At 53.2% G+C, this 9218-nt stretch overlaps 1 non-coding gene across 1 annotated transcript; it reads left to right on the top strand.

The window, feature by feature from the left end:
• The first annotated feature begins 5292 nt into the window (after positions 1 to 5292).
• LOC147724203 (U6 spliceosomal RNA) lies at positions 5293 to 5399 on the top strand. Its single transcript, XR_015295369.1, has one exon. It is a non-coding gene; the product is annotated as a U6 spliceosomal RNA (small nuclear RNA).
• Positions 5400 to 9218: the final 3819 nt, after the last annotated feature.

Raw genomic sequence — 9218 nt, 5'->3', positions numbered from 1 at the left:
GTACACTGTATATCTGTGTGTATACAAATGTCCTGTTGCTTTGCTTATTTTTTATGATTTTGTCATGAAAATCCTAAACATATTCAGAATTGAGTTTCCTTAGTTAAATGAAAATCTCATCTTAATAGAGGGATATTACATAAAATGTTTTTTCACTCTCTGAGAGCATGCTAGGTGGCAGAACCACTGTTCACTTAATGTGTCCGGTACCACAGGCCAGATACCAGTCCCTCAGTACAGAAAGGGCCAAAAGGGAGACAGAACCTTCCTTGGCCAATTAGAGAGTCCTATTTTTGTTAATTTTAAGTACCACTGCACCATCCAGATACACCTATTTTGTAAATCCTTTCATGACCACCCAGAGCACCTCTTTAAACACACATTTATTTAAAACGCCTATACGAATTTAGACTAAATCACAAAAAGCATGCTTTCTGAGGAAAGTGCTAACTTTTTGCGATATTTGTTAGACTTCAGTTCAGTAATTTTTTCTGTACCTGCAACAGAAGTGTCCATGCCCTGAGCTGCCCTTCTTAACATGGAAGCTACCCATCATGCACAGCTTCCACTTTACAAATAGATATCTCACCTGTTGAGCCATCAGGCAGCAGCTGTCACAAACCATCGATACATCTTCTTGTGATTCAGGGTAGGGGACTTTCACTCCCCTCTTCCTTGAAAATTGGAAGGAGTTTCATTGTGAACACTGTGATGTGCAAACCTATTTTTTACTCGCTGTATCCATTTAGTACACAACAATTCTGTTATTTGCACTGAAACAAATGGCTTTCTGCTCACTTAAGGTTTTTTAATATAAAACATGCTTTTGCTTTGTACATCGGGCCTTCCTACCAGTGCCAGAGGGCCACCAATGTAAACAACAAAATATGTATTATCATGTAAGATAGTCGAACTCCTTTCCTTTTCTGATGATGTTTGCATTCTTCTACCTCTCTTTACCAATTGCAAAGCCAGCAGCTCGAATCCCAAATGTATAGTTTATATTTGTATCTAGTATAACATATTTTTGCCATGAATATTAATACATTCAAAATATAGGCAATTCACAAAAGACTGTTATCAATATTTAGTTTTTTGAGACACTGATAGATCTTTCTCCTTGCAATAATTGGCATATCTATCTCTCCATATGTGCATGAAGATCCCTATCGGAGACAGCAACACAGCATCATCAGCAAAGAGCAATGTAGACATTTTCTTATTACATATTTTGGGTAAATCAAGGTTGCACATGCCCAGATGGGCCTCTATGGGAATCCAAAATCTATCAACACATTAGCCTAGCAGGCAATAGTGGGCTCATGCCATTGTTTAAAAATGTAGTCCTACCAATGCTATCAGAATAGATTCATTATTTTGCAGCACGCTTGACTCATCTGTTCACCAGATTGAATGCTGATATAAGTCCTATAAATGTCAAATATAATGGTAGTCTTTTAACTTTGATGTATTAAATATGTATCATGTGCAATCAGATCGCCTGTTTGACTGACCCATTGACCTCTCTAAAGCCTGCTTGTAGTTTAATGAAAATATTTTCTGAATCGATTCAACTTTGTAGTTGGTTATGAAGCGCTCAGCCAAATATTTAGCAAAATCTGGGCCTGATTTAGATCTTGGTGGACGGGTTACTCCGTCACAACGGTGATGGATATCCTGTCCGCCGAAAAATATCCCATTACCTCCTCGTTAGTCTTCCTCGCCACATGACTTACATAGTGAGCATCAGCTCCACGACAGAACCCTCCAAAGCAAAAAAAGCCTCCCACCCCCTCCCAACATGGCCGACCAGTCCCACCTGACCTCTATAAGAGGCGGGCCGGCCCAACCAACAGCCTGTTTTTTTTGTTCTGCGCAATTCTCTCCAGAGGCGCTGTACAGGTAAGATGGGCCGGCGTTAGCTGGCCCTTGGGTTTTTGGGTTGAGGATCCTGCTCTAGCGGTCCCTGGTGCCTTTAAACCACGAATCCCCCCCCCTCTTCCTTCCCCCGGTCCTGTGGGGCCGGTTAGGTGCTGCTGTAGCGTGCCAGGGGTTTACAGGGGGGGGGGGGGGCGGCCGGGGGTGTGGGGTGTTGGTGCATTCTCGTGCCTCCCCCGGTCGTGACTGAAGGGCCCTTGCCCGTTGTGGGCTTCGGGGCCGGCGCTGGAGGTTCTCCGGGTGTGCTGGGGCTCCGGTTGCTGTCAGTGCGCAGGTGCGTGGGATCGCGCTGTTAGTGCACTGCCGCCCCTGCCTGCCGCGTACGCATGGCATGTGAGCAGGTATGCTTCTCTTTCCTCGCCATGACATTAGGCGAATTTGTGATCTCCGGGTGTCCCGGTTCTCTGTCACATGCCTGTGGCCTTGCGTGGGGCGCGTCAGTGCGCGATGCTCATACGGCGGGGCTTGCACTGTGTCTGGCCGGGCCTCGGCGTGCATGCCTTGTCACATTTAAACGGCGCGTGCCGGTCTGAAGGCTGCGGGGGCGGACGCGGTCCTACCTTGGTTTTCTGCGCCTCGGCGGCTCCGCTGACCGGGTCCGGCCTCTCCTGGCCTGGTTATCAGACGGCGCTGGTCGCTGCCGCCTGCGTTCGAAAAATTTTTGGCTTCCCTGGGGCCCGCGGCTGCTTGCCGCGCTGGGGTTGGCTCCGGGCGCGTCCCGCCTCTTGTGGGCGGGGTTGTGTTTCCGCCTGGGCCTGTGTTTTGTCCAATGGGCCGGTGGCTCTGTGTTTGGGCTACAGCCCCGGAGGCCGAGGTCTCGCCCGGGCCTGGGTTCGGAGGCTGGCGGGCTAGCCTTCGGGGAAATGCCGAGTTGCAAGGCCGAGACTCCTGTTGATGCGGGGATTTAACCCGGGGCCTCTGCCACTGAGCTGCATCCCCTCGACTACACACGGTCCGGACCGAGGGGAGGTCGCTACTGGCTGCGGGTTGCCTTTCCTTGGCGGCACGGAGCTGTGCTGGACGCCCTTGTGGTCCGGTGGGTCGCCTCCCGGTAGGTGATTGTTTTTTTGCTCTTCTTCCGACCACCTCTGCATCTTGGTTGACGTCCTCGGGCGGCTATGATTCTGCACGGCTGGGTTCCCCTGCTGGCGCGGCCGTTGGGTGTCACTTCTGCCACTGTTTGGGCGGACGAACGTGGGTTCTGCTCCCACTGATGCCGGTCCGTTCCAGCGTCCTGGGGGCCCGTGTTTCCCCCGGTGGGGGGTTGTACTGGGTGGTCGGTTCTTGGCACGCCCTGGGCAGTCAGGTTGGCTGAGTGTTCTTGGCTTCTGTGGTCCTGTGCCTTCTGGTCGCCTCTTGGTGGCGGGGGTCCTGGTTACTCATCGGTCGCCGTCAGTGGGCGCTTCGGCGTTACATAGGCGAGATGTAGTAGTGGAGTGGTGTGGCTCAGTGAGGGGCGGCTGGCCCTGGTACTGTGGTCTGGCCCGGGACCTGGATTCGGTTCCCTGCCTCGGCGGGTCTTGGGGTCCAATATGTTCCTCTGCCCAGTAAAATCTCGCCTAGGTGCCTGCTCCATTCTTGAAGTCCCACTCTGCGTCTCTGGGCTATAGCTTGCTTATTCTCCACACCGGCCCCCACGATTCTATGGATGCCTGGCCTCCTCCTTGGGGGTGTCCGGGTGTGGGCGCCTCGGAGGGTGTGCTGGGATTCCACCACGGCATGCGTTCTTGCACCTTGAGCGCCTTGGGGGTGTGTAGTGCGTGATTCTTGTTCCGATTTCCGCTACAGAGCTGATTGGCATGGCCCCTGCGCTGGGATGACACGCATTGTTCGTGATTTGTTCCGCGTTATGGCTTGTTGTCCCTCCACCGGCGGCGGTGGTGGTTCCCGGGGTTTCTCGGGGTGCGTTCTCTACGCATGTCTCCGGGCTCCCTTCCTCTGCCTGCGTCCGTTGTGCCTTTGTCACCTTTCCCACTCTGGTGGCCGTGAGGCTGGCTCGGCCGTCTGGTCTAGCGGCGTCCTTGTCGGCGGTGACGGCGTTTTCGGCGAATGGCCTACTCTGGCTGTCTCCGGTCCTTTCATTTGGGGCCCGCTCCCCCGGGCGCGGCCTTCCTTCGGACTCCCCGTCCGCCTGTGGGTGTGGGCGTCCTGCCCTTGCTGGGGTGGGGTCCTTCGGCCTTTCCACCCGAAGTCAGTCTTCACGGGGTGCGTTCGGGTTTGGCTTCCGGGCCCGAGTTTCGGCTCTTCCCGGTCTCGTACTGGTACTGCCGCTCCCTTTTTCGCCCCTAGATCCTGGCTTTCGGCCCTCTCACTCCAGGGGGTCCCCTGGGGGGGGGGGCTGTTGCCTCCGTTGCGTCCCATCTTGGGACGTGGCTGTCCCGGTTCTTGGGCTCTTCGGGACTTGCTGGCCGGTGTCCGGTCTTGCTGGTCTTGCGGACTTTCCGCGGGGCCCCACCTTCTCGACGGGGGGGGGCCTGCTCCTTCCTTTGTCTCGCCTGTAGGTTTTTTCGGAGACCAGGGGGTGGCCTGTGGGGCCGGCCTGCGAGTGGGGGTTCCCTCTCTCGGTGGCGGGTACTTCCGTTGGGCTTGCCTTCTGGCCCGTGGGTGGGAGCTGTGCTCCTGGCCCGCCTGGTGGATCTTCTTCGCCGGGTGTGGGTCTTGGTGTTCCCTGTCGGGACGTGTGATACCTCTCGGCCTCGTCTTTTTCGTGGGTGAGGCTTCACGTCGGGCGGTGTCTCTCCTCCGTCGGCTCCCTACTCTAGGTGCGGTGGTCCCTTCGGCTTCCGTCTCGGGCTTGTCCTCCTTCGGGGGTCGTGTGCCTGGTCCCGGTACTTCCCTCTGGTTCATTCAGGGGGGGGCGTCCTTTGGCAGGGGCGTTTGGGGGTCGTTGGGATCTCCTGCAGTCGCGCAACTCCTCGTGCTTCGGGGGTTGCTGGCAGTCCTCCTGGCCTGCCGTCTTTTGCACCGGTGCTTCAGGGTCCCCATGTCTTGGTCGGGTCGGTCGACCGGGTGGTGTTGGTGTCGCCGGTCCTGTCCCTTCGGGCTGTCTTTCCCCCGGGGTCCGACTAGGTGGGGGCGGATCGACTGAGTCGGATCTAGCCTTCGTTGCCTGGTCTCGCCCTGACCCCGGTGGTGTTTCGGCGCCTGGGGCCTCGACTCGGTCTGCCTCCGGTGGCTCTGTTCACGGAGGGGGACTCGGCCCTCCTGCCCAGGTTCTACTCTCTCCTCCCGGGTCCTTGTGGTTGCCCTGTCTTTCGCTTGACCTTTTCGGTCTGCTGTACGCGTTTCCCCCGCGCCCTCTGATGTCACGGGTCCTCTGCTGGATTCGCTTGGGCAGGGCCGGGGTGCTCCTGGGTGCTCGCTTTGGCAGCGCATGGACTAATATTGGGACGTTACAGAGAAGTTTAGCTTGGCCCCTGCGCATGGTTGACACGCAAATTCGGGAAGCGTTCCTGTTTTTGGTTCCCGGCGGGGTCCACCGCCCCTGGTACCCTCTCCTTTTGCGAGCTGGCGGTTCGGGCCTACTGGCCGATCCCGGATCTTCCCGTTCTGTGGTTGGGTCCCCCGCTCCCGGAGTCGGTGTTGAGCCGGCTCTTTCTGCTGGCCTGACTCCATCTGCAGGCCTGATTCTTGAGCGGATGGCGCTGCTTGCTCGGGGTTGTTCTTCTGGGGTTGTGGTTTGGCTGCTGGGCTCCCGCAGGTCTTCCACTTTCTCTTCCTGTGCCTGGCACTGGGCTCCCTTCTCGCGTTGGTGCGGTCGGCTTGGTGCTGGCCCCGCCTCCGTGGACCCCTTGCGGGTCTTGGATTTCCTGGCTGTGGGGTTTTCCTTGGGCCCGGTGGGCTGCCTTGCGGGCCTTCCGCAGTCCGGTGTTCGACGGGCTGGTTTCCCTGGTGGCTCGCTTGGCTCCGGAGTTGGTTTTCTCCGTCGCCCTCGGACGCTCTGCCTGTCTCCCCCTTGGGTTCTCTCTCTCGTTCTACGAGCTCTTCAGGGTCCGCCCTTTGAGCCCCTGGCCTCGGTGGCTTTGCGGTTCCTCACCTTTTAGGTGGTTTTTTCCTGGTGGCAGTGGTGTCGGCTGGGCGGATGGGCGTGCGGGGGTCGTGCCTCCGCTCCCCTCCCTTCTTGCGGGTTTTGCCGGACAGGTTGTTCCTCCGGCATGTCCCCCGTTTCCTTCCCGGGGTTCCTTCCCTGGTGTCCCGGGCTCGGGTGGTGTCTTTACCGCCTTTCCCGGCCGACAAGGTTCCTCTCTTGTCCGGGCTGGTTGTCCGGCGTGCTGTTTTGGCTTCTCTTGACCGCACGTCTTCCCTTTCCCGGGGGGGGGGTGGCCTGTTTGTATCTTTTGGTCCGGTTCGTTCGGGCCACTAGCCCTCTCTTTCCGCCTTGGTTCGCTGGCTTACACAGGCTATCTCCCTTTCCTATGCTTCGCTGGGTTCGGTGGGTCCGGCGGGGGTCCAGGGTCGGTCCTCGGGGAGTGGCTCTGTGTCCTGGGCCCCCTTCTTGGGTGTCTCCTCTGTGGAGATTTGTCGGGCGTCGACGTGGTCGTCCCCCACCTTGTTCATGGAACGCTATCGCATTGTCTTGGGGGGTGCTGTCCCTGGGGACTTCGCTGGGGCCGTTCTGGGTGCAGGTGCTGCGGCTCCTGGTTGGCCTACTTTTCCTTTATGTCTTGATTCCAGGTTTCCTGTGATCCCTGTTTTCGTTTCATTTATTCTAAATCGACCTTGTGTTGGTTTCTCTGCATCACCGTGTGGTGTTGTTCTTATGGTGGTCAATGAAGCCTTGTTGGCTTGGGTATTTGCTCACTATGTAAGTCATGTGGCGAGGAAGACTAACGAGGAGGTAATGCCCCGGTTACTTACCGGTAATCTTCATTACTCCGAGTATAGTCTTCCTCGCCACATGAATTCCCTCCCCCCCTCCCTGTCTAGCTATCGGCTTCATTGTTTGCTGGTAGTTCAGGCTGTTGGTTGGGCCGGCCCGCCTCTTATAGAGGTCAGGTGGGACTGGTCGGCCATGTTGGGAGGGGGTGGGAGGCTTTTTTTGCTTTGGAGGGTTCTGTCGTGGAGCTGATGCTCACTATGTAAGTCATGTGGCGAGGAAGACTATACTCGGAGTAATGAAGATTACCGGTAAGTAACCGGGGCATTATATCCTATGGGATTTATATTTCAGCGGACGTGATATCCATCCCCATTGTGAAAGAGTAATCCATCCACCACAATCAAATTCAGGCCCTCGGTCTAACAACAACATTTGTCAATAATTGGCAGGGTCCCTATTGCTGCCTTTTTAGGTTTCGCTGCACAGCACTTGCACTGTGCTTGCTAAATCTCTTGTAAAGAAAAAAAATCCTTAAGGGGCAGAGCTCTCTCATTACTTACCTTTACTTACTATTGGTTGGCTCCCATGACACTCTCATTTCCTTGCTTCCTATTGGTCTGTGCTTCCTCCTCTCCTCCATCCCTGCCATGGAGCAAGGACCAAGTACAGCTTACTGTGGCCAGTGTCCACTGGCCACAGGTTCCTGCAGATACTCTTTTGTTACTTTTGGACATGCACTCTTATTGAGGGAATGTCCAAAAGGAACTTTCCATCATGCCGCTGTGTTTCCCTCACCACATCCGTCCTCCATTCTTTTTTACCTACCCAGCGCTTGCTGTTGTCTGTCACCCACCCCCTGCCCTTCTCCCACGCTCCCTTGTGTTTAGGCACCCTTCCCATTTGTTGCTTTTGTTTATTCATGTTCACGTGGCAATGTATGTGGCACAGGGGTGGTCCAGTTTTGGTTGATATCAAGGCTGGGCATGGAGAGAAGGTAACATTTGTTGTTTAGGGAGTTAGTTACCAAACACGTGCACAGAGCTGAGCCTCTGCATATGTGCAGACTTTACTTAACGTGAGATTCATGTGTCATTTTGGCGTGTGTTTTTCTTATGATTGCAAACTAATTTTGGAGGTGGGGGATATTTGAAGCTGAACTTCTACGTTATAGGCACAGGGTTAAAGGCGTTTAGGTGGGGTTGTAGGTGTTGGATGTAGCTGCCAAAAATGATTGATTTCATGGTGTGAATTAAGGTGTTCTGCAATGTGTAAATTCACATGTGTTGATCAAAACAAAAAAACCCAGGGCGGAGGTATAATGGACTTGATTTAATTCGAAGGAATTAAGTCGGAAACTCTCTCTTATTTTGGAGCTATTCCATTGCAATTGCCAAAAGACAACTCTATATAAAGTATAATAAATTCAAGTCTGAAGTTGGAAAATCGATTCCTTCCCATTTGGTTTATAATATCACAAGGACTATAGAGTCATGATACTTTCGCAAATAAATTAATTGGTTACACACGGCCAGTGGTTCTATATTTTAAGGGTCTAGCTGCTTCAAAGACACTATCAGCCTAATTCATGAAGCTGAATTCGGCTCGCAAAGGGCCAGATTCTGAGAATCTGGTCCTTTGCCAGTGAGATTTTTGCATTTGGGATTCATCATCCCAAATGCAAAAATCGGTAATTGCGTTTTCGCAAATTTGCGATGGATTACATTTAAGGAATCTCTATTTGAGATTCCTTAAATGCAATTCATCATCCATTTAAAAATTGCGAAAACGCAATTTCGGGCCGCTATTTACCGCGAGGTCAAACCTCGTGGTAAATAGCGATAACTCAGAAAAATGCTTTTAAAAGCATTTTTCTGAGTTGCATGTTGCACACACACATGTCCTTTGGACATGTGTGTGCGCAACCCCTGTTCATATTAGCATTTAAGGGGTGCTACAGGGTGTCCTTTGGACACCCCTGGCACCCTTTCAATTGCTATCTTATTTGCGATTAGCTAATTGCTAATCGCAAATAAGGAATACTCCCCATTCATTCCTATGGGCCTTTTGGCCCTTAGGAATGAATGGGGAGTTATTCCTTATTTGCGATTAGCAATTTGCTAATCGCAAATAAGGAATTAGTAGGAATCGCATTTTTTTTGCATATTCCTACATGAATCCCGTTTTGCGAGTCCTTAATAGCGATTCGCTATGAATCGCTATTAGGGGCTCGCAAAACGGGAGTATGATGAATCAGGCTGTATGTATATATATAAAAAATACAACTCGCAAAAATAAACCCTAGAAGACAAATCCGTCCTCCCTACTCTGCTTCCTATTTTGGGAGACTAAATATATCTTCATGGCCTGACTGACCTGAGAATATAAGTCCGAAAATTCAAAATAACTTTTTGTTCATCCAGCACAGATTCTTCTCAGTGTTTGCAGCACCAGCTCGGAACTC

Source organism: Lissotriton vulgaris, chromosome 4_1 (assembly GCF_964263255.1).
Source record: "Lissotriton vulgaris chromosome 4_1, aLisVul1.2, whole genome shotgun sequence".
NCBI lineage: Eukaryota > Metazoa > Chordata > Amphibia > Caudata > Salamandridae > Lissotriton > Lissotriton vulgaris.
Note: the sequence above shows the minus strand (reverse complement) of the source record. Positions and strands in the feature narration are given on the sequence as shown.